The sequence below is a fragment of the Protopterus annectens genome, chromosome 9.part0 (genome assembly GCF_019279795.1).
Source record: "Protopterus annectens isolate FY-2018-M chromosome 9.part0, PAN1.0, whole genome shotgun sequence".
Classification (NCBI taxonomy): Eukaryota; Metazoa; Chordata; order Ceratodontiformes; family Protopteridae; genus Protopterus; species Protopterus annectens.
In genome coordinates, this window is record NC_056743.1 from 644,954,612 (window position 1) to 644,981,329 (window position 26,718).

At 36.6% G+C, this 26,718-nt stretch overlaps 1 protein-coding gene across 1 annotated transcript in view; it reads left to right on the forward strand.

Moving 5' to 3' along the window:
- Positions 1-26,718, forward strand: part of LOC122811398 — a 167,519-nt gene that overhangs the window by 119,804 nt on the left and 20,997 nt on the right. The window lies entirely within an intron of this gene.

The window sequence follows — 26,718 nt, forward strand, 5'->3', positions numbered from 1 at the left end:
AAAGCTTTTTTATGTGGAAACATGTACATAGAATGTTTGTCACTCCCTATAAAATCTCTAAGTTAAGTAAAATGACTTATTCAGGTTGTTGGAGATGTGAAGATGTAAAAGCTGATTGGATAGACATGTTTATGGATTGTGAAAAATTAAATGTACATTGGGAAGAGATAAGTATGTTTTTAAGGGGTTATGGTCTGATAATTGTTCTTTAACTAGATCAATAATACTAATGAATGTTCCATTTCCTGTATCTGTAAAAGCCAAATAGCTAAAAACATGTTTTGGGCTCTGTTAACAGTTCCTAGAAAAGTTATTTAAAAAACTGGAAATTTTATTTGCTTCCTGTTTAACAGCAATACTATGTAAAACTGAAAGTGCAGCGATCAGTATATGATCTATAAACCATACTAAGCCTTTTAGAGAATGGGATAGCCTTGAAATGTTGCTATTGAAATACTATGTTAATTGTATAAGAATACCTTGGTGATTCAATACATGTAGTGTGCTTTGCTATAACTATGGGATCACTGTTTTGCCCTGTTGCCCTCTATATAGTTTTTTCTCTGTGTTGTAAAGTTTTGTTGCATTATGAAACATTGACTGCTAACAGAATATAAAAAAATATTTTAATAGCCTGTGGTTCTTTGTTTACAAGGCAATATCTTAAAAGGAATATGTGTTGATTTACAAAAATAGACAATTTTCTAAACGTAGGTGATGAATGCCATCCTTTCAAAAATCAACATACCAAGGAATGAACAAAAACAATTAATATTTTTTTCTGTTTGTTTAACCAAAACCCTCCCTGTAATTTCAGGCATACATTGAATACTAACAATGGCAAGGAAAGAGTTTTTTGAAGGCAATGTGTAGGTTTGAGGTTAGAAGCAGTGTTACAAGTTTGAATGCTTTAAAAAGGATGGCCAGGTCTCCATAAAGGCATATGGAGTGATATGGAGTGACACTGTTGGTATTTTCAAAACTGCTCATACCAAGTTGGGAGTGATTTGTCCTTGGTAAATGCCTGAAATATGAAATTCTTGATTATGTTTGTTTAATCTGAGTAACAACAATTGCACTGACCTTTTTGGGGTTTTGATTACTGCTATCAGAGGAAGGTATGTGGGATGGGTTTCAAATAAATGTCTGAGATATCTGTTTATTGATGAAGTATATGCAGAACTCTGTACAGACGAGTGTAGGTGCAGTGGCCTTCTTGCCATTTTCAGCACTGCTGTCACATTTATGTTACTCTGCTACAATGTAAAGCATTGCTTAGCAAAGCTTGAAGTTGTCTGACCAAGTGTTCTTGGTGCTTTTTTCCGAGTGCTTGTTTGCACCCTCCAGCATGGCTGTTGATGGGTGAACCAGCATTACTGTCTCACTACCCTGTCCCTGCCTGCTGGTCTAGCTTTCAGTTCACTAAGCATTCATAGGTTATCTGGGTTGCATTCAGGACTTTTACCAGCACAACAGAGATGACTCAGAAATGGATGTCCTCATGTATATATCCTGCATTAGACTACTTATAATTTGCAGCATGCATTTCAAGTAATGTAATACATGGTTCTAGCAGCTCTTAGCATGAAAGGGTTTAAAGTTCTGCAAACACGATTATTACTTTATTTCCTGTGTGCAACATGTACTTTATTATTATGCTTACAATCTGGGTGTATAATTATAACAAAAGAACATGATTTAGATGAAGTGTCACGCAATAAGGTTTTTATATTTACCACTGAAAGCTCAGCATTTTATGGTCTGTGTTAGTGTCGTATTGCACTTACCTTCTACACTGCATTTTTCAGACTTCTTTTTGAAGAAAATAATAAAATACATCTTGATATTCAGAACTAGAAGACAGGCCTTTTAGACCCTGTACACCTTATTTTAAATGCATGGTAGATATATATGTGTGTATGTATAGCCATATACTGAAAATGCCAACATATCAAATGGCAACTCATCTGGCACACTGGTTCATCAGCAACCTAATGAAAAGTAAGACAAAAAAAGGCAAAACTTTGTGTGTGTGTGTGTGTGTGTGTGTGTGTGTGTGTGTGTGTGTGTGTGTGTGTGTGTGTGTGCAGGTAGCCACCGTGTACCTCCCACACCCCTGCTAATTATTTTTACAGACTCTGAACTCGCACTACAGTGGGGAAAGGGCAAATTCCCTGATCCCCACTGTACTGCAATTTTGTACAAGAAAAAAATCAGCTGTACCGTTTTTTTTTTCAGTTTGACAAGTTACTTTTTCAACAACTTGTATGTATTCCACACACACACACACACACACACACACACACACACACACACACACACACACACACACACACACACACAGACACACACACACACATATATATATCTATATATGGATTCACTTCAGAAGCTCGAATTAACAAAATCTCGAACTGCAAATAACCAAAACCAAAAGATCGAGTTTCGGAAACTCGAACTTCTGAAGCGAAACCAACAAAAAAAAAAAAAAACTTCGCTGTGCCCCCCCCTCCACTTAAATATACCAACTCCAAGATCACGCTACAGTGGGGAAATGGGAAATCTCCCGTCTTGCGCTGTATGCGGAAGCGCAAAATGGGAGATTTCTCATTTCCTGTCAACACCGCAAAAAAAATAAAACATTACGTTCACACAGAGCATACAAGAATCTTTGCCTCTATGTGCACGCACTGTATTAAGGTAAGTAAACTCTTATTTTTAAACACTACACATATTCGATTTACTGAAATCTCGATCATATGGTCTCGACCATATGAAATTCGAGATTTCAGTAATTCGATTATGTGAAGTGTTCCCATATATATATATATATATATATATATATATATATATATATATATATATATATACTATTCATAAGGATGAATGTTCATATGAACAAACTTTTTGACTGTTTTAATAAGCCAAGACTTAGGGAAGCAAAAGTTTACTTTTACTTATATTTCAGCCTGCTAGCTGCTTTTTGTGTGAGACTGCATTGCAGCAGGGCTGGGCATTTCCCCTTAACCACTATTGTGTGATCTCAGAGTTGGTATATATAATCAGTACAGGATTGCCCCCAGCAAAAAATATTTTTTCTCATTTTCAATCATTTTAAATGTGTTCTAAAATGTTTGCCGTTTTTTTTGATTACTGTTTGTAGTGAAAATGCATATATCTATACATCTATGCATGTATATATATATATATATATATATATATATATATATATATATAGGTTTACTGTCATATGTTCATTTTAAATAATGGTGAAAGTACATATGTGCGACTGTAAAGTGTGAAAATCAAGATGTTGACAGGGCACAATGTCGAAAGGTAGCATTGTGAATGCTGAATTTGATTTTTTTCAAACTGCAACATCAGGAAAAGTATATTTCCAGAATAACATAATGCAGTAATGTACCGATGACTTTTTATGTACATTTACCATACGTAACATGCATTTTGAGTAATCCTGTAGATAAGAAACATTCCTGAATGACTTAAATGTTTACTCCGTAAATGAAAATGATCAGCCTTGTAAATTCTTAATGCTGTGACAGTCCATTTTTCCAATGCTACATCCAAAGTGGTGTACTTTACACCAGTGCAAATAATAACAACATGTAGCGTGTGCAATAGAATATATGCAATATAGATACAGACCTTGGAAAACACCATTCTTTAAATTGTCAAATACCAACATACCTAATAAATGCTATAGCAACCACATTCCCCATATGCCAGGCTAAAATGAGCAATGTTTAGCAACAAGCTCAGTGAATCACCTGCAGGTAAAGGTATCATGTTTTTCCAAAAGCCTGGTAAAAGCTTATTCCTTGTGTTGTAAACGTCTACATTAGGTGACGCTGGTGCACATACCTGTACCCATGATAGCAAGTCCTCCAAATGGTTCTGCTCTAGCTGGATAGCATGCAGAACATCAACAATATATAACTTCTTCCTCCCTTCAACAGTGTTTTGGGATCATGGAAATCCCTGAATACAAGTATCATGTTGATTCCAAAAAAGGAATATCAGAGAGAGGAGGAATCCTGGCTGAAGTAGGCCCTCTCATACCATATCGTCTTAGCTTTCCTGTTATATAATTTTCTCTGAAAAAGGTACAAAGTGGTTGTGCAGCTTCAGGCATGTCATTTGATATACTGTCAAACGTAGGAATAACATTCTCAGGATTAAGAAAAGCAAGTGCTGGTATTTGTTTACATAATGAAGAAAAAACCCTATATCTACTGAATTCACCAGCCAAATGTAATCTCTGTATTTGCCTCCAAATTATCTGGCATAGATGAAACCAGCATCCTTTTGGATTCGTATTTGGTAAATGTTGCTCTACTGAATTAACAGCACCCTTCTCAAAATCACTTAGAATCATTTTTGGTGACAGTGTTAAAGAATATTTTTGACATAAGCATTTAACATTTCCCCAAAACATGTCATATGTCGCTTCTCATTTACTTGACAGTAAACCATAGACTACTGGAATAATCTTGCGATACTCAACATCAGGAAGAAGACAATGTACACTGTAGATTTGTTTACAGTCACTGGTGTTTATTGAGAACATTCCATTTACCATTACATATTCTGCATCACATAAGATCTGTAGATTTTTCATTGTGGTTATTATAACAATATTATTGCATAATTGCCCATCCCCATCATGTTTAATTAAGAAGTTGCCATTTTTTATCGGTAGCATATCCGCAGTAAGTTCCTTCAAATTGGTAAATCCCTTAAATGTGTTTCCTTTAATTTTATTTCTAGTTCTAATAAATGACTGCTTCAGAGCATTCATATTTGGCAGCTCTGTCGAAATATCAGTGGATGTACTTGCCAATACCTCTGACACAACTCTGCAGGGATCTTCTACAGACTGCTCAGCTCTCCGTTTATGGCTGCTCTGACTTTACAAACTTCAGGTTTCCTAGGGTCTGGGGCATGGAAATGTGCAGTACTTTTTTAAATATTTGTCTATCAACACCCCCATCAGTGATACACCTACCCTTACACCTTTCCCTATTCTTCAGTAAACAACACCAATAGTTTCTATTACCTGACACCTTCTCCAGATAATATTAATAACTATCAACTACCAGCATTTTTCGTCCTTTTTGTGTATTTATAGTTGGATACACCTCATTGATTGTTCCTGGTAAAAATGTGTATCTGTTATTTCATTTGCCTGTAAATATAAAAATAACTTTAGAATTTACCTAACTTGATCCTCTCTACAACTATTTCATAATTATCTGGTAACAGAACATTAAAATCATTGTTTCACATACCTTAGATACGTTTGCCATCAGTACGATCTTGGCAGTATTTATGTTTCCTTAGCATATTGCAGTTTACATTTCAGTCAGTTTGGTTTGACTTTAAGCCTAAGACTTCCTGTAGCAGCCATACATATTGAATTGTGAGACAATCCGATTGGTCGGTCATTATATGACAGAATTCAGCTTGTGCGATTGCACAGTCCTGTTCGCTATTTTGATATTCATTTATATATGGTTCGTTATTGTGAGTCATTGTTATACATTTCGTTATTATGGCATTCGCTCTATTTGAACTTGTACATTTTATAGTAAACCATATATATATATATATATATATATATATATATATATATATGTGTATATATATATATATATATATATATATATACATATTTTTTTTAAACAATTGATGTCCGTGATTTGTACACTACCATTCCCCAGGAGCTTGGTTGTGAATGGGTCAGGGATTTTTTGTTAGAACAGCATTTGGATGGTGCTTCTATAGATTTAATTATTTATTTGTTGGAATTAGTTTTGAGCAATAATTATTTTTTAAATAAAAAATAAAATCCACTGCTCAGCAAGTAAACGCTGTAGTTCCGTAGAGTAAATATAATATAAATCACAAAGAAAACGGAGTACAGCAGAAGTAAGAACAAAACTCCAAATTTAATTCCAAGAATGTGCACCTAAAACATACGGATGAGCGCTTTCACCATTACAGCTTCTTCAGATCCTTGTAAAGAAATCATAATAGACCTCCCCTCATATAAGCAGCTCAATTAATCAATTAAAACAATTAAAACAATTAGAACAATGTTAAAAAATTTAAAGAACTCTCCCATATTTAAACATGCTAATGTAAAATGAGACAGAATATAAAAACATACATAATGACCTAAAAACATGTAAATAAACATGCTAATAAGTGAATATTAATAAAATATTGAATATATAATCAAAGACATATACAAATACATTGTAATTCATTTTATATTCTCGTTGTCTCAACTTGGGTTTTATAGAAGCTCTATCATTCAACCCATGCCCCCTATCAGCTTTCAAACGGATGATCCAGTCAGTCTCCTTAGATTCCGTAAGATTCATAATATCACCACCCCTCTTGTTGACAACAATTATCTCTAAAACCCGGAACAAAAAAGTATGATCATTATCATTGGAAGTTATATGTTTTGCTAAGGCATTGTGTAAAGTGCCCTTCCTCATGTGGTAAATATGCTCTCTCATTCTATCCCTTAATGGCCGATTAGTTTTACCAACATAAAAACTCGGGCATGCCTGGCAAGTAGCTAGGGAAAGTTGTAGTCTTGGACATGTCATTTTATACAGGGGCCATGTTTTCCATGCTACAGGATAGGTTCTACGAACCTATTTCCATGGAACAGGTCCATTCTGTTGTTAGATATATTCAAAACACACTTTATGACATTTTTAGAAGTAATTTAATAAACAAGGAGTTATATGGATACCTCATGATTTATACACCTACTATACCGATTATACAAGGTCTCCCTAAGGTACACAAAAATATGGAGAACCCACCCATGAGACCCATAGTCTCTGGCCGTGGTTGGGTAACTGAACATCTTTCAGTTTTTGTGGAGAAACATCTGAGATGTGTATTGAATGACAATGTCACAGTCTTGAAGGATTCCAAGCAATTTTTGATTGATCTGTATGAATGTATTGGACACCAGGGTAGAATCTCTGATTGTACTTTTGTGACTTTTGATATTCAATCTCTATTTACTGTAATACCCAATGATATAGGACTTGATTATGTGTCGAATTATCTGAAAGCACACAGTACTTATACAGCAGTATTGATAGATCTTATAGTTCATTTTCTAGAACTGGTCTTAGAGAACAATCTATTCATGTTCCAAGACCAGATTTATAAACAACGTGATGGCGTAGCTAAGGGCACTCCATGTGCAAATAGCTATGCCAACATGTTACTTGCACATTGGGAGGAACATGTTCTATTCAAGAATGCACTTTTCTGTGAACATGTGGTGTTCTATAGAAGGTTTGTCGATGACCTTTTTGTTCTTTGGAATGGAACATCAGAACAGCTGGAATCAATGTTATCCATTATGAATGACTTAACTGCATTCCTTACTTTTACCATGAACCATTCCACACATAGAATTGACTTCTTAGATCTATATATTGAGAGATTAACGGATGACATGATAAACACGGGGGTCTACCGCAAGGCATGTTACTGCAATTCCTTGTTATTGAGGTCTAGCATGCACCCACAATTTGTTTTTAAGAATATAATGAAAGGACAGGCCATTAGAGCCTCGAGATTGAACCCCACTGAACAGGGCTTCATCTCAGAATTAGATAGTCTGAGAAATAGATTACTGGCCCGGGGATACAAAGATGGTGAGATTATACCATACATGGAGGAAGCGTGCATGTCACGCACCACCTCAGGTGCACCATACTTTGGACCCAGGACCCAAGATCAAATCGCTGGAGATCATATGGTAAATAGACCTATTAAATTTTCCACTTTGTACACTTCTGATCAACATCAGTTAAAGGAAATTATTAGCAAGTATTGGGACATTCTCCTTGTTGATGATGACTTGAAACGCATTGTGGGGGAGACACCTAGTTTTCTATTTCGGAATAAGAGCAACCTAATGCGATTGCTTTGTCACCCCAGACATGATAGGGTTATGAGGAACATTGGTCACACTAAACCCTGTGGTCACTGCAATTTTTGTTCATTCATTGATAGCAGTGAGGTGTTTATACACCCAGATTTACACACTACTTTTTCCATCAAGGCAGATGCAGACTGTATGACACCCAATGTGGTGTATCTAGCTACTTGCCAGGCATGCCCGAGTTTTTATGTTGGTAAAACTAATCGGCCGTTAAGGGATAGAATGAGAGAGCATATTTACCACATGAGGAAGGGCACTTTACACAATGCCTTAGCAAAACATATAACTTCCAATGATAATGATCATACTTTTTTGTTCTGGGTTTTAGAGATAATTGTTGTCAACAAGAGGGGTGGTGATATTATGAATCTTACGGAATCTAAGGAGACTGACTGGATCATCCGTTTGAAAGCTGATAGGGGGCATGGGTTGAATGATAGAGCTTCTATAAAACCCAAGTTGAGACAACGCAGGAATATAAAATGAATTACAATTTATTTGTATATGTCTTTGATTATATATTCAATATTTTATTAATATTCACTTATTAGCATGTTTATTTACATGTTTTTAGGTCATTATGTATGTTTTTATATTCTGTCTCATTTTACATTAGCATGTTTAAATATGGGAGAGTTCTTTAAATTTTCTAACATTGTTCTAATTGTTTTAATTGTTTTAATTGATTAATTGAGCTGCTTATATGAGAGGAGGTCTATTATGATTTCTTTACAAGGATCTGAAGAAGCTGTAATGGTGAAAGCGCTCATCCGTATGTTATAGGTGCACATTCTTGGAATTCAATTTGGAGTTTTGTTCTTACTTCTGCTGTACTCTGTTTTCTTTGTGATTTATATAATAATTATTTTTTGTTCAACAGAAAATTTTACTTAAAGAAAACTGGTGTAGCCATGGGGTCTCCATGTGGTGGTACCTTTGCCAATACAGTGATGGCCCACTGGGAAAAACAATTCCTATTTAGGGATCATATCTTCCAAGTTTTGCATGGTACACCCGTTATTTAGATGATATTTTTATCCTTTGGAGAGGTAGTAGGAATTCTGCTGCAGCATTTCTTGAACATATTTCTAAATACACGAATTTCCTTGAATTTACCTGGGAATTCAGTACTGAACGAATTTGCTTCCTTGATGTTGAATTGATTAAACGTCCTTCATTGGACAGGGTTATTTCTAAAATTTTTAGAAAATCAACATACTCGAATGCATTCCTTCATTTTTCCAGTTGCCACCCTTTCCACCAGAAAAGGGGAGTTGTTAAGGGTCAACTGGTACGGGCTGCAAGAATGGTGACCTTAGAGAATGATTTTTTAGATGAATGCAGGTTTTTGAAGGAAATGTTCAGTAAACGTGGCTACCCCATCAATTTAGTGGATGACCTCATAGATGAAGTCTCCTCTAAAAGAGTTTGTGGTATTTTTAAACCATTATTGAGTGTCAAGGATAGTAATATCTTCACTAATTTGGGCTCTTGTAGTCCGGATAATTCGTTGGACAATTTGAATGTTACTTGTAATACATCAGAAATTGACTGGGACCGTAGGGATTTTGTCCCCAAACAACCATCAGGGTCCTCAGATGTTGATTTAGCAAGGTTGAGCTTTATAACTACATTTTCTATAGATGCTCCATTTTTGAGATCAATTATTTTCAAAAATCGGTCCTTTTTATTAGATGATAATTTGACTAGACAACATGTAGGAGAGGCTCCCTTTGTAGTATTTAGGAAAGCCAGGAATTTAAAAACACTTTTGGAAAATAGTACTTTAAAATGTCATCCCCCACATTGTGGGATATTTAAATGTGAGGCCTGCCGTTGGTGCAAATATATAGATGTGGTAACCTTTTTTACAATAAATGGCAAAAAATATCACATCAATGATAAATTCAATTGTAACACCAGAGGGGTTGTTTACTTGAGCTCATGTAAAAATTGCCCCGTTTTTTACGTGGGCAAAACTGAAAGACCCCTCAAGAATAGAATTTATGAGCACTTGTATGCCATTGACAAAAAGAATTTGAACAATGCACTTGCAAGGCATATCAATTTGCGTCCCAAACATGAATTCAAGTTCTTAGTTATTGAAAAAATTCCGGATAATTTTTGGGGTGAACCAATGGATTTGAAATTAGAGGAGAAGAAACTGATTTGGCAGTTGAAATTAAATGCCTTAGTTCCGCCAGGTTTAAATGACTTTGTTTCTATTAACAGCATCTTGAAATTAAAAGCGTTAGTTAGATAGATTTATGTTTATATATTTTTAATGCTTTTTACTGTATATTTATTAAATTATACAAATGTATTGTTACATGTAATTTTTGGAAGTATTTGTAAGGATTTTTATTATTTATTTTTTGATATATGTTTTATATAGGAGTTTGGCACTTTAAAATGAGGCTGTTTTTCCAAAGGAAATGATGTTTTTCTAAAGGAAATGATGTTTTTCTAAAGGAAGTGATGTTTTTCTAAAGGAAATTATGTCATGATAAGTATTGTATTTAAGTGTACTTGTGTGTCTTAAAATTCTCTGAAGAAGTTTACTTATTTTAGTAAACAAAAGCACTTATTTGAACTGTTTTGAGTATCCGGTGTGGTTCTTTTTTTCCTTCATTTTGTTGCAGTTTGTTAGTTTTCTCTGAGTTTATCTAAACCCATAACATCGAACATTCACTCACACACCTACCTGCATGTCTTTAAATGTCGCTTGACTGCGGGGAGGACATGCAGACTCCACACAGAAGACGCTCCAGCCAAGAATTGAACCGGAAAACCTCTTGCTGTGAGGCAGCAGCGCTAAGTACACCTGCACCACCGTAGCTACTGATACCACAAAAATAACAGATTAAACTATAACATTTACATGTTTCATGATACCCTAGTCCATATTATACATTTTTATGTTATGGGTTTTAGATGTTGTGGTCTCAATGTTTTGAATTTAGATGTTATGCATTTTAGATATCTTGAAGTAAGTGTGTGTGTGTGTGTGTGTGTGTGTGTGTGTGTGTGTGTGTGCATATATATATATATATATATATATATATATATATACATATATATATATATATATATATATATATATATATATACACACACACATACATATATTTATTTGTGTGTTTGTGTTTAAGTATTTATACATGCAGTCTTTTTGTGTGACCCATCTTCTGTCTGTTTACAAACTTAGCAAATCTGATGGGCATTATCTCTACTCATACAAGGTTGCTAAGGCCTGGGACTCCTTACCTGTATCCATCAGGTCTATACTCTCTCTCCCATCTTTCAAAACCTCTCCGAAAGACTTCCTAGCTAAAATCTGGCTCTGTTCTTGCTTGAAATCAGGATAAACTATATCCCTGCCCTATGTGCTCTGAGCCTGGGAATTTTTACACACATGTATCTTCACACTTGTTTTTTCTTTGAGCTTGTCTTGGTACCAACCTCTGTGGGTTATTAACTTTATTTTTTTCTCAAATACTTCCTAGACTCGCACATAGTTGCTACATTCTAATTACACTTCTGCCCTTAGCAGCATAATTCTTTCTTGAGTTTGGATAACAACCATATTCCTCCCCTGTAGCATCACAGTATTTCACACAGAAGTGAATCCCCCTGACATCTGTTTTATTATTTACTGTAATACAGTTTACATTATTTGCCACTATACCCATCACAATGATTAACAGCCAGATACACAGTGGTTTTATGTTTACTTAGAAAGAGTAAACAGCACCAATCACAATAAAAATGCAAACTAGGTATATACCACTGTTCCAGTCACTGTCACTGAATGTGATCTGTTTATGTGCTCTTGGATTATTGCCTTTGTTGTAATTTACCTGGCTTTTCATATGGAAAATTGAAAAGTACATATTGCTTGCTACTTATATGAATAACTTAGATCTGAAGAAACTTTCACAAGAGTGAAAGTGCTCATCTTTTGTTTTCACTTATTAAACCATGGGTTAAACACGCACTCCCAGCTTGAATCCTGTTTTCTTCTTTTTAATAAGAATGCAAAGTGATCTTTAACATGGATCTTACATTAGTATTTATGACAATAGGCTATTTCAGCATGTCATATGCTGATATTGTTCGTTTAGGGTCTATATTACATCGTCAAACTCACAGGATTTCGAACAATGTAATATCGAACCCAAAAAGTACGAAAACACAGAACAGCGATTTTTTTCCCAGGGAAAAAAATCACTGTTCCGGTACAAAAAAAAAAAAAAAAAACACGTACACTTTAAACTTAAACTAATGGATCTTACATTAGTATTTATGACAATAGGCTATTTCAGCATGTCATATGCTGATATTGTTCGTTTAGGGTCTATATTACATCGTCAAACTCACAGGATTTCGAACAATGTAATATTGAACCCAAAAAGTACGAAAACACAGAACAGCGATTTTTTTCCCAGGGAAAAAAATCACTGTTCCGGTACAAAAAAAAAAAAAAAAAAACACGTACACTTTAAACTTAAACTAATGTGGGGGGCTGTGCCCCCCCACACCCCCTTCTTAAATATACAACTCCAAGATCACGCCACAGTGGAGGAAATAGCAAACCCATGAAAACGGCCCACCGATTTTTTTCCCTGGGAAAAAAATTGGTGGTCTGTGGCTTCACTATTTTTGCATTTTTAACACATGGGTTCGATATTACAACGTTCAGACTCCTGTGATTTTGACATAATATAGACCCGTTCCTTTACACTTAGTTTTCCCTTTTTCTTGGTTTGCTCTTCCTTAACTAAAGTGTTTACTACCCTTAAGGTCAGAAAGGTTTGCCCTTCCTTAACTAAAGTGTTTACTACCCTTAAGGCCAGAAAACTACATTTCCTTGGTACTTGGTTTCGTTCTCTATATATGCATACATGCATGTATATATACATTTAAGTAGCTGATTTTTTTTCAATATACAATTCTTGTTATATAAAACCATGAAATTAAATATTTATATAGGAACTATAACACAATGTGTTAGACTGATAAAAATAACAATTATAGAGCAGTGCAACCTGTGCTATGCAGCCTAGATCTAACAAGGACTTGACTGCATAATGTTAGATGCCCATTAAATTTAATGGAAACAGCTGTTATATATTCTGAATGGGCTCATTGATCAGGAAGTGTCTTGTTGTATTGCACAAACAGTACCTGCACACTCCTCTACCTCTCAGTGTAGTGTTTCCTTATCAACAAAATCTAAGTCCAACATTTTCTGCAGAGGGGCTTAGCAAAGGTAACCACCACTTCCCAACCATTATAAATATAAAATGTTATTTTTTTTCTCTCCAAGAGTCCCCTTCTACTTTATGTTCCTACTAAATGTGCATGTAAATGCTAATTGTTGTGGGGAATTCCCATCTAGTCTCGCATTCCCCAAGTTACGTAGACTGTAGAACTTTTAGTGTTGTACTGATTTATCCTGGTGCACAGTGCTTCAGTGGTGTCCACCAGAGTGATTTATGAAAAAAAAAATAGTTTATGCAGTTTACATTCTGCTGGGTCATCTTGGTAAGTTCCCACCTGCAATGTGATACATAGCAGTAAACTAGTGATAGGATTACACAGCACATCAATTCGGGGATTGGCACGGTGCTGTGAATTATCAGTAGATACACAGGACACCTCCAAATACAAAACAGCCCCCTAATATGATCGGTCATAAGAATAACTACCTGCTCAACAAGTGACAGATGAACAAAAAGAGGATATTGGTCATGAAGATGGTTCATTATAACAGCTGCACGCTTCAGAGATGGCAAGGAAATTAAGATGTTTTATAAAATAAAATTCAGGAATTGGTACCCATTTGAAGATCAAGATGTGGTTCTACAGAGGGAGAATGAGCAGGAAACACAAATCAAAGAAAAAAAAAACATTCACAAGAAGGGAGTGAAGTTTTGATGTATAGATATAAAATTAATATGTGTAACAGAAAGTGAATGGTATAAAATGAACTAATGCAATGCATTACTGTGAAGCTGAACTCATAGCATAACCTAGAAAACAGGCCATAATAAAGAAAACGGAGGAAAAAGAGAATACCACACTGGAAACACTCATTACAGAAAATAAATGTAAAACGATTAAGAAAATAAGTATCACTATTACAGGAACAGTGAAAATAAAATTAGGTTATTTAAAATATTTTGAAAGGCAAATGTCTGTACTGGCTAAAAAGCCTTGGGAAATACGCAGAGAAATATTTATGTATTGGCATTTCTTTACTGCGTTAGTTTGACTAGGTCTTAGAGGCACTTTCTTCAACAGTGGCCCATGGAGAAAAGCTGCAGTAGAAACATATAATTTACAATTGATGATTACACTTATTAGGTGTTATAAAACAGTATAGAGTCAATAAAAGATAACAGTACAAAGTGTAAAGGAGAGAAAGATGTACAAAAGGCACATTATATAATACAAAGGAATAATACAAAACAAGCAATGCAGGGATGATCTGGTGGTCAGTTTGTATAAGGAAGTAGAATAAAAACTGCAGCAATTGTGACACCATCGAAAAGAAAATATTAATAAATTCTGGGGCAATATCCATGAAGACTCTGTTGGACACAACAAGGATGCTGACTGGATTTAAATAAACATAAAAGAAATATTGTGGCTATGGAATGGAATCAAACTGCCTGTGAGACAGAGACAAGGTTATGAAAGACTCAACTGGAAAATACTGGATACAGGTGTTATACCTGGGAGTGGAGCTAGAAGTTGTTATGACATTTTTAAATGATATAAGAATGACATCTTGTCATAACAAATATGCAAAGGTAACATTTATAGCAAGAAAACAGAAATATCAAGAAAATAACTGTCTGGGAGTGGAATCTGATATAAAAGAGCTGGAATACAGGAAAAAAATGAAGCGTGAGACACCGGCTTCAGGGGTAGCCGGTGTTGATCACGGATCTGCTCTGTTCATAAATTCGTTCTGCGAAATGGGATTAACATGGCTCGGCTTGTAAAGACTCTAGGGCTGCTAGCCTAGTAACACCCTATGAACCTGTGGACAAGGCAGAGTATACATGTTTCAATATAGATGAAGGGTCAATGATATGGAATGAACAAACAACAAATATCTTAGTTGACTGAAAGTAATACGAAAAGCTACATTGACTTCTAGGAATACAGTTCATGAAGATTGTCTTCACAGTTCTAGCTTGCAACATTAGCATGATCAACTAACTAACCCTCCAAAAATGGATCGATTAGGGAGGAAACGAGAAAAGTGTTTCATATATATATATATATATATATATATATATATATATATATATATATATATATATGTGTGTGTGTGTGTGTGTGTGTGTGTGTGTGCATTTATAAACAGTGTACTGCAATCATTTTTATTTATTTATTTTTATTTATTGATTTTTTTTTTTTTTACTGGGGAAAGTTCACCTGGGTGGCACAGGACCCATTTTCGACATAGGCTGGGGGGAGAGGCTACAATAGATTCAGAGGTAAGTAATAGGCAGTTGCTTTTGCCTAAGCCATTCAAATGCAGTTTGGAGCCATGGATGACAAATTGCAAATTTACCCCAGACTTGTCAAGTGTGGCCCTTATGGATGGGGCAGTTTGTAGATGCACTAAGGCACAAACATATACCAAAGCCATTCTAGTCTGTGGACATTGATAATTGGGAAAATTGGGTCATGAATGGCTATCCTTAAAAAAGGCTCTAGGGCCATTAGCCTAGTAATGTCTTGTGATCCTATGATCCTATGAAGCTGTGCAATACAGAAAGACTTTCTTACAACAATAGATACATGTTCATCAACAATTAGGTCACTGTCCACATAAGTTCCCAAATCCCAAACAACTAGGTCAGCTCTTAGGAGCATATTGTCAATGTGGTAGTCCCCTGAGGTAGATAACATCCCAAAGGATACAATAATGCATTTTTGGGTATTTAGTTTCAGACCATGATTTTGACACCAGTTATTTGAGACAAACATTCCTGCAGGATGGCCACATCATTTGGGGATTCAATGACTGCTCCAAGTTTGAAGCCATCTGCAAAACTAGTCAGCCAGAGCCCTTTGGTATTGACTTGTACTTCACAGAAGTAGATGCCAAATAAGAAAGGTCCCAGCACAGAACCCTGAGGGACTCCACTAAAGGTAACTGGAGGTGATCCAGCTGACAGTCTAGTGGGTGACAGAGGGGTTTATTCCCAGTTTATTTAGCTTTTCTGCTATGCCTGAGTGGGGTATTGTGTCAAAAGCTTTGGCCATGTCAAGATATGAGACTGTGTACCATTTTGTCTTCATCCATTGCTTTGCTGTGGTGACCTTTTCAAACAAATCTACCAGGGTGAGTAAGCATGACCTGCCCTTGATGAATCCAAACTGAGATGGGTCCAGTGCTTGGAGGTTCCCTATGTCCTGATTGATTAATTAATTGATACATTTTTCCATGGTTTTGCTTATGAGGCTGGTCAGACGTATGGGTTGGTAATTGCCTGGGTCTGTGGAAGGTCCTTCCTTATGCAGGGGAATAACTGTAGCTGTTCTCCATTCACTTGGTACAAAACTGGTATATAGGCTAAGACTGAACAATGTTGTTAGTGGTGTGACTAAATCATGCTTCATGCTATTTAAGATACATTCTGGAATATTGCCTTGTGATTGTCTTTTGCTTGGGTAAACTGTTTTAGCCTCAGACTTGGCTTTGGTGGATTTTATCAAGCTCCTGAGTTGTTTATTTATTTCAGTGACAAGGGCTCTGACATTTTGGGAATTACTCTTCTTACTTTTGGTCAAAATTCTTTTCCTTTTATTGTAAAAGCTTGTTGATATTATATTTATATTTTCCTTTGCTTGTTTCATTATGTCGGTAGGCTTATCAGGTTGGAATTCCCTAAAAAAGGTGCATTGGGGTTGGACAATGTCTTTGCAAATAATTGGAACCCTAGAGGGGCAGATGTAGGCCATCCCTAGTGAAGCAGCATGGTCTGCTGATCATATCCTCCCAGGCCGACAAATATCAGACCCCTTTGAATGACACCAAAAGCTAAGCCAGTTATTGAAGTCAATTCGTTTTTGTTATATCTTGGCAGTGATAGGCTCGTACCTGCCTTGGGCACATGATTTGACAGCTCCATCATGTCTCTCTTCATATAATCTAGGGAAGTACACCTCAAGTTATTGACACTAGTATGAACTATGACAAATTCATACTGGTACTTGTTGTTTAGGGACCTGAGTGCACGTGTGACCTGATGGATCCTGGCACCAGACAAGCAACTGACTTTCACTCTTTCCTTGCTCAGCCTTTTAAGAGCACAGCTGTATGTCTTACAGTGGAGTGACCTATAACAAGAATGTTTGAATGAGTTGATGCCTGCCTTATGGGTTCAGCGTCTGTGACTCTGGGGCTCCTTGTGCTATGTGAGGAAGTAGGCTTAATACGCTGAGTGTGATTTGTGCTTGTGTTGTGCATTGGAGGTCTTTGAGGTTTAGGCAAGTTAATCTTTAGAACCTCAGCATATGATGGATTATGCATATGGTGATGGCCTTAGAGAAGTGTGATGTGTGGTGTACTGCTGCTGATTTTGGTATCTGGGTTTACTGTGTGTGAGTTTTTTGCCTCCAAGGATATTATATGTGTAAATCTCTTACATACTGTGTTATGCTGTTTGAGCAATAGTTGATCATCAGCACGAAACACTTCTTACACTGTCACAAGGTACCCATCTCAACTGAACTGGCTAGAGAAGTTGTGGGGAAGGGCTGTCCCATGATACTGACAGGAATGACTCTAGGGCAGGGGCAACAATAATTGCATGGAGTTCAGTTTTAGAATAATGTTTGGGTGAACTTGCTATTGAGAATTTAAATTTCAATACAAAACAACTAGCCTGGAAACCTTTTTTCACTACCAGCAAGAGCCAGTAAACCAGCGATCTCTAACCTTTTTTGCACCACGGACCAGTTTCATGCAAGACAATTTTCCACGGGCTGGCCATCGCTTGTGAGCATAATAAGCAAGCAATAACACCCCTGGAAGAGTGTTAATTATACATTAACACTCACCCTGGAGGGCATTATTGCGCTTGGACTGGAGAATGGACTGTCTGTAAAATTGTTGTGTTGTACTTATTTATTTATTTTAATTATTATATTTTTTTTTTATATTTTTTGATGTAAAATAGTTCTTCCACCTAATGTTTCAAACTTGCTGTAATATATGTTCATGGTGTTGGAGGAAGCATTTCAGATCCAAAATATAACACTTTAAAATACCCAGGCATTTGCTTTTGTTTTTGGTCCCTTACTCCTAAGATATTTCGTTTGTTGCCAGTCATTGGAGATTGAAGTTACTAAATAATGGCATACATTTGAGTTTAAGACTATTGTTTCCTTCAGAAAATTCACATTAACACAAACCCTTTTATTTAAGCAAGTTTGCAATTTTATAAGAGCAGTAATTAAAATCTGTTCTTTTTTTTGAGCCTTTGTTCCCTCTTTATTTTAGAGTTTATCCAGATTTCTTCAGCTGAAAGGTCCAGAGGTATGCTAACCTCTTTACTGTCGCTCTCACTCAGTCTCTCATATACACCTCTGTTTCAGAAAATGTATGCTAACACAAATCGTAATAATCAAGTAAAATATGTTCCTATTTTGAGCCTTGGCCCTCCGTTTATTTTAGGTTTATCCAGATATCTTGAGCTAAGAGTCAACAGAGCATATCTTTCAACTGTCCAGATTTTTGGCTCGTATGTTTGGTTCCATCCTTATAAAATGTGTAGTTTTCTGGCAAATGACTGGGGATTGAAGTCATTAATGACAGGCATTTCAGTTTCAGATTTCATATCATTCAGAATAGATCAGCTTTTAACCTACATTTTAATACCATGTAGTTGTCTTACTGATTTACTGGCAACCTTTGAAACTGTTACAAATGTTAGTAATAAGATGATGTCTTATTGGCTGTTCACAGACCTCCTTTGAATCTGTGACAAACTTCTTTTGCACATTATTAATTGCACCTGTTTAACATCTGTACCTTTTCGGTCGCCACAGTGGTGCAGTGGTTAGCATTGCTGCCTCACAGCAAGAGGTTCTCTGGTTCGATTCTCGGCTGAGGTGCCTTCTGTGCAGAGTCTGCATGTCCTCCCTGTGGTCGTGTGGGTTTCCTCCGGGTGCTCCGGTTTCCTCCCACATCCCAAAGGCATGATTTAGGTGGATTGCACACACTAAATTGGCCCTAGGCATGAGTGTGTGCCTTCTGTGGAAGATTGGGCTGGCAACTCAACACCGTAAAACTCCACTGCCAATCATGAGCGGACAGGTGATCCGCTGTGGTGACCCCTAACTGGGAAAAGCCGAAAGAAGAAGAAGAACATCTGTATCTTTTCACCATGGGATTCCAAAGAAAAGCAGCTATCAGCTCAGTCAGACTATCCCAGTCAATAAATACAATTAAACAAATAAATAAATGTATTCATTCCCTCGCTCCCAGAAAATGCATTATGGAGGCTGATTTACATTTCTGCAACCCTTTCAACAATAATTACTTTTGTAAGTTTCAAAGTCTCTGCTTTCAAATTTGATACTGGGAGTAGTTGCTCCTGATTTTTTCCTTATTAAGTAATGTAGAAAGAGGAACTTTTATTCATCACTTGTGATACACTTAATATCTTGCGTATCCACCTTTTCCAACAAGGCACATACTTTTTTCATGATCCTTCTGGGGTAAACAGTGCTGCACTCATACTTCAGAAGTTAATACCTTTCTCTAACGATCACTTCTTCCTCCCTTGTCTTATCCCATTACTAGATCACATCATCATTATTTAGGAGTGGCATAGCTAGAGAGGTCCACCTTGGGCAGCACTTGCTGAGCACAAGTACATCACTTCTCAGATGTCCTTTCCATGCATGCAAATTTCAAACTGATCTCTTCTTTTAACTGCTTTGCATCTTAGAACTGGAGCTGCTTTACCATTGTTTACTACAGTAAGTGCTCTGTGTGTGTACTACCATCGTTGTTTTCTTTTAACAGAACTGGTTTAACATCGTTAACTATAGTAAGTACTGCTGCCGATCACATTCATAGGTGTGTGTGTGTGTGTGTGTGTGTGTGTGTGTGTGTGTGTGTGTGTGTAATGTCTCAGTTAGGGATACCTGGTGGTTAGGATAAACTAGGCTCAAACCCTGTACCTTAGGTACAAGAGCCTAAATTTTCTACCCCTACCACCACTTGTGATTCAAGAAGTTGCCTTAGCTCTCTTACAATTTGTGGTTTTCTGCCAAATCAGTGAGGACTGAATTCATTAAATAATGACAGCCATTTAAATTTCAGTCTTCCTGTCTTTTTCAAGAAATGCAAGGTAACACAAAACATTTTATTGTAGCAACTTTCTAAGATTATACAAACAATGTTTAAAATTTGTCCCTGGTTTTGGGCCTTTGCCCCAATAAGTTTTGGCGTTTTCCAGATTTCTTGTGCTGCAAAGTTGAGAGAGATAGTTGTATGTCAAGTGCATTTTACAAGGATCTGAAAGCTTCAGGGGAAGAGAAGTTTAGTGCTGCTTATGCTAAGTCTTATTGCTAAGTGCAGCTGTTGTCTAGCAAATGATAATGTCTTTAAAAGCATTGTTAGTAGCACAACAGGTAGTATACTTGCTTTTGATGCAGAAGGCTGTGGGTTCTACTCCCACAGTAGGTAGATGAATTGCTGATAACTATACTGTGTTGTACTTTAAAGGGAGTGGATGCTGCAGTCCTGAGAATGTCCTCCTTTGGAGGAGATACCTCATAACTATGAACCAGTAATTAGTTTGCCATTCATTCCATATTGCAATATTACCAGCTTATCATTTTTTAACTCATTACATCCGAATGACGCCTCCAGATGCATTTGCAGTTATCTCCTCCTGATCCCTCTAGGTATCAAATATTGCTTGTTCATATTTGCATCAATAGTTCCAAAATAATGCTATATACAAGGTTTTAAAAGATTTCATCTTAAAGCTTACACAGTGGCAAACTGAACTTCATTAATATATGATCTCTGTCTAATGCAGGTAAAGAGGTATTAACTGTTGTTTTATGATATTAACTTATATAGATATAATGTTCACATTTTACTAAATATCTCAACAACCAAGTAACAGACAGAACTCCTTAGCCACATAGGAAAACTCTCAGGTAGATGAATAAAATGCTGCTGACAGTATGTGTGTAACTTGACTTGAGTGGTTGCTGAAATATTGTAAGATGTTTATAAAATATTACAAACGTAATAGTGACTGTTTACTGTGACTTACAAAATTCAGTTTAAGACCTAGACCCTAAGGAATACTACCACTATAAAAATAGTTTGTGCTGAAGGATTAGCCATTTATACTTCTTTCATAATCCCTATGGTTCGAGATATCTGAACATTTATTTGAAATGTGAGGACATAATTTGATTCTGTCAAAAGGCTCAGGCTCTGCCTATTGGAAGTTACAGTGCAAACATCATGAGCTCCATTGGTGTGAATGAGTTAATGTAACATAGGCAATTTATTCTTCAAGGGCAACAGGCACTTTATTTGTAAATGAAACAATGAAATATAAAGTTGTTTGCTAGTGGCAACCTCTTCATTAGTTACAAATCTCTTTAATGTGGAATTATTTGGTTGACTTTTACATTTGCAGAGATTGTGTATATTTACTGATATTGGTGGATTTTAATGACAGAAGTTTGAGTAGACTTTTATAATGGAAATGTTCTGAATTGGGCAGTTTTGTCATTATTGGTTCATATATTGTTTCATTGCTAAATGGAAAAATGTTCAAAGCAATAAATTTAAAACATGCTCTAACAGGTATACTGTATTATACAAGGAATATAACTTAATACAGTCAGGAAGGTGAATCAAAGAATAAATGCATGCTTGCATGGATTTAAATGTGTGTGCAAGGGGTCTATGATTTGAAAACAGCCCAAAGGTGAACTTTATCTGCCCCTGGCCAGATGCATTTTCTTTGAATGTAGGTTTCAATGCTGTTTCAATTAATGTGAGTTTCAAGGACAGAGAAGTTTTAATGCTAACTCTGTTTTCATTGTGAAACTGTATTGCTTTGTTTAGCAGATGTCTATTAGTGTTCATGCTATAAAATGTAACATAAAATTTTTAAATTAAATCCAAATAATCATTGTAGAAATAAAGCATAAAAAATATGCACATTACAGTGGTATGGTAAATGGGGATAAATAGCCAAGTAATGAGACACTGGAATCGCTGCATGGGGGGAGGGCTGAGTATGGGAGAGGCATTTGACTATGATTTTATGAGGCTGAGGGGCAGCATATTCAAAGATGCCCCAGGCGGCACAAACTCTAGCTATGCCACTGACTCTGTTGCTGCAGCTTTACACCCTAGAGGCAAAATGTAGTTCAATCATTATAAAAGTGAAGACTGGTACGTAGCCTGGAACTCAGCTAAGCTGTTTCATGCACTGTGGTACCTAGAAACACACACACATGATTTAAGTCCAGAGTGTTAACAGGCAGCACTTTTACCAAGTACTTTCTCCAACAGCAGACATCGCAGGCACAAAATAATAACAAGTTTAAGCTTCTGCACACATTAAACACGAACTTCATCACAAATCTTTGATTTCAGCATATCCTGCTTGCTTGTTTCTGTATCATTCTTCTCTTTGGCTACCTCCTACCCATCTATGTCTCTTCAGTATGGCAAAGTATGACCTGCTTCTAGCTCATACTCTCCTTATTTACAGTGAGCAATTATGTAGACACGTGCTGTCCAAAATGTCTTCTCCCACCCCCCTACCCCCGAAAAAATTGTTACATTCAGTTATGGCTGCCACATTTTCCGATGCCAAAAGCAGGACATTTCTTTATGAAGTCATAGATTTTGCAGGACAATCCACATACTCAGCCAGTACAGAAGACTTATTTTCACTTTATAAAAATACAGACAGCCCTTGTTGTATAATTTTATGTCTTCCTATTATCTTGTAAAACTTCAGATAATACATGCTAATGGAAACCATGTTCTAGCAACCTAAGTTTATAAGAGCAATATTTAAAATCTGTCCTTATTTTTGGTTGTTTGCCTCCAGTTATTTAAGCCTCTGTCCAGATTTCCTGTGCGGAGAGGTTGAGAGGTATAATCAAGAGGTACAGAAACCTCTTAATTGATGCTGCTGCTGCCATGGATTGCTCAATCTTCACTCTCTCTCCTCTCTCTCTCTCTCTCTCTCTCTCACACACACACACACACACACACACACACACACACACACACACACACACACACACACACACACACACACACTTGCACGTGCACACAGACACGCACTTTTTTGGGTTAATTTATTTTTATTTTACATTCGCTAAACAGCAAAAGAGCTGCCTAGCGAGTGTAAAATAACGACTTGATTGATATCACTGTTTCTCTCTCATACACACATGCACATTCTGCTTTCATGCACACTTTCACTCATGCATGCAGACAGAAACATGAACACACTCATGCACACACATACACTTTTTTGAACAGTAGGGTGCCCAACATAAGTTTTTTTTATTCTTTCTCTGTGGCCCGGTACCAAATGGTCTGCAGCCTGGTGGTTGGGTACCGCTGTCGTAAACTAATTATAGTAAAAAAAAATCACTAATTTGATACTAAAATCCATGCAAGCAGTATCAGTAGACTCAAATTGAGGAATTTTATTAAACGTCTTTTAGCCTGATGAGTAGTTTATGGGGAGAGACTTTGTAAAATGATAATTGTCAACAGTCAATAAATGGGGAGAGAGGGAGTTATGTTGTTAAATTATCATAAGGGTCAAGCAACAACAGATATACTAGGTTTAAGAACACAACTACAACAGGGACAGTGGATGGGAAAAACAATTAGATCCTTAGCTCTGAGATGACTGGCCTGGAACTGCTCCAATACAAAAACAAGTCCTGAACTAGCCTGACATACACTCGGTACACAAGAATGAAACCAGGGCTTAGTAAAGACAGTTAGACCACTTTCAACAGCAAAAATGCAATGCAGTTATGAAATGGAATTATTAATATAGGCTTAAAGACCTTAGCTAAAGCAGATATAGACTGTTAAAATGACCTTAAAATCATATCAAGATGTGAAAGCATGTATCTGTCTTTCACTGTCTTCTGGAACTATTAAAATTATAATTATTCTAACTATATTATTACTATAACTATTACAATTATTAATATTTTTTTTTCTGGGAGTGATTATCTGACTGCTAACTTCAGGGTCCTTCTTGCCTTTATGCCACATGATTTCAACCACCTGACTTCCCACGTTAGTTATGTGAATCCTGAAGTGCTACTTCTCTGTATATGTGCCTCTCTCCAAGGGAGATTGGCTTTTTCAGTACTGAGGTTTACAATGACCCAGCACCAAGGAGGGAATCTGGCAGTGGTGGAGTATTTGTGTGATGCCTGCCCCACCTGCACTGGGAATGTAAAAGTGCAGTGTGACTAACGTTTATGCATGCATACCTCTACGCAGGTACAGCCAGGTATCGCTATCCTTATAAAAGGTAGTCTTCCTACACTGGGAATGTAAAAGTGCAGTGTGACTAATGTTTATGCATGCACACCTCTACTCAGGTACAGCCAGGTATCTGCTGTCCTTATAAAAGGTAGTCCTCCTACACTGGGAATGTAAATGTGCAGTGTGACTAACGTTTATGTATGCACACCTCTTCTCAGGTACAGCCAGGTATCTGCTGTCCTTATAAAAGGTAGTCCTCATACACTGGGAATGTAAAAGTGCAGTGTGACTAATGTTTATGCATGCACACCTCTACTCAGGTATAGCCAGGTATCTGCCTGTTCTTATAAACGTTAGTCCCCATTAAACACCTTCATGACCTCCAACAGGGAGTAATACAGGAACATTTCAACCCTTGGTCCTCATTTTGAGATAGATGGGCTGGTATATGACCACTCATGCTAGTTCCCTGTACTTCACCCTCTTGAAATTCAGCTCACCAGCTGAATCACTCAGGACACTAGTTGAAAGTAGGTCAGCGGCACCACAGACAGATGTTTTTCTTCAGCAAGGTAGCCAGCATTTCAAAGAGTTTTCATGATGGCTAGTATATAGGAGCAATGAAAAGATGTACACATGAACAGTTGTGACTTCTGTGGAGAAGTACTATTGAAACATCAGAAGATCAGCAGAAAATATGGCACATTAAAGGGATGTCTGCTAAGTTACTGGAGGAAGTTTTGGGGTGGCAGTTCCAATTCAGAAATAACCCTTCAGTACTGAAATGCCATTGCAGAACAGGATGGGATATTCTGGGATAACTGAGTATTCTCTGAAAGGAGGACTGGGCATGAGCACAACAATCATTTTCATACACAGCCCACAGCCACACTTTTCATCTAATGCTAACACCGTGAGGAAGCCACATAGCAGGCACATTAAGAGCACACAGGGAGTGCAGATATGAATCAGTGGAAATCACTGGGAGAAAAGCAGGAACAAAATGCTGGCCCTGGAGAAAGACTTACATGATGGACAAACTAATCTACCAGCATCAGGTTTCTTTAGTCTGAAACTCAAATGTTTTTTTCATTAATTAGTGAATTCAATCCTAAACAATTTTCCAGAAAACCACAAATTTTATAAGGAATAGCCCAAAACTATGAGGCAAAAATCCAGACATTCTCTTAAAATCTGGGCAGTTAAAAGGTATATTTTGAATGTTGATTTTAAGGGAGTCTGTATTTTTTTCAAGATCCCTTTATATCGTTTGGTTTCTGTGGCAATCAGTAAGCATTCCAGCTTGGAAATCAAGTGATTTTATCAAGAAACATTTGGTAAAATGACTGGATTTAGACACTTGACTAAAATGTTTTTTCAGGAGGATGAAATTGCTGCAAGAGGTTATTGTTCTTTAGCCCAAGGTTTCAGTGACCTTAGAGATGAATATAAGTAGTCAGAATAGGTGCACAGCTTGTCCACTAAACCAAAGCAATGTTTGTCATTGTTCCAAACAGAATTTCCATCACTTGTTTCTTTCCAATGTCTGTTTTGTCCAGTGTGCCGTGATCAGACTACTTTAAGATTTAACAAACTTAACTGTTAAAATATCTCTGTCTGCAAAAGTCGCCTAATAATGGAGACATTGGCTCACAGTATTTATACAATGACTGGCCATTAATATTCAAAAACAAGCACGCTGATTGGACAGCCCAACCAGCATGCCCATTGTAAATTGAGCATATACCAATAGAAAAAAAGCCTGGTTGCTAAAGTATCATTGAGTGGCCAGACTATTTTTCTATTGTTATATGGTAGACAGACATTAGTGTAAAGCAAAGAAAGTCTGAAACTGAAAAGCATTTCATAATTTAGTGACCTCATTACTCATAAAATTTGTGATTTTCTGACAAATCACTGAGGAACAAAGTCATTAAATAATTACACGTATTCCAGTTTCAAACTTTCTTTCCTTCACACAATGGACACTCATTCCCCCAGATTTCTAACGTTATAAGAGCAACATTAACAGTTGTTTCCCCTCCTTTATTTTTGCTTTGTCCACATTTCTTGAAATAAAAGGTTGAGAGTTATATATGAGAGCAAAGAAAATACAAGGAAAATCAGGTATGTTTTGCAAGACTAAAGAAACATACCTGAT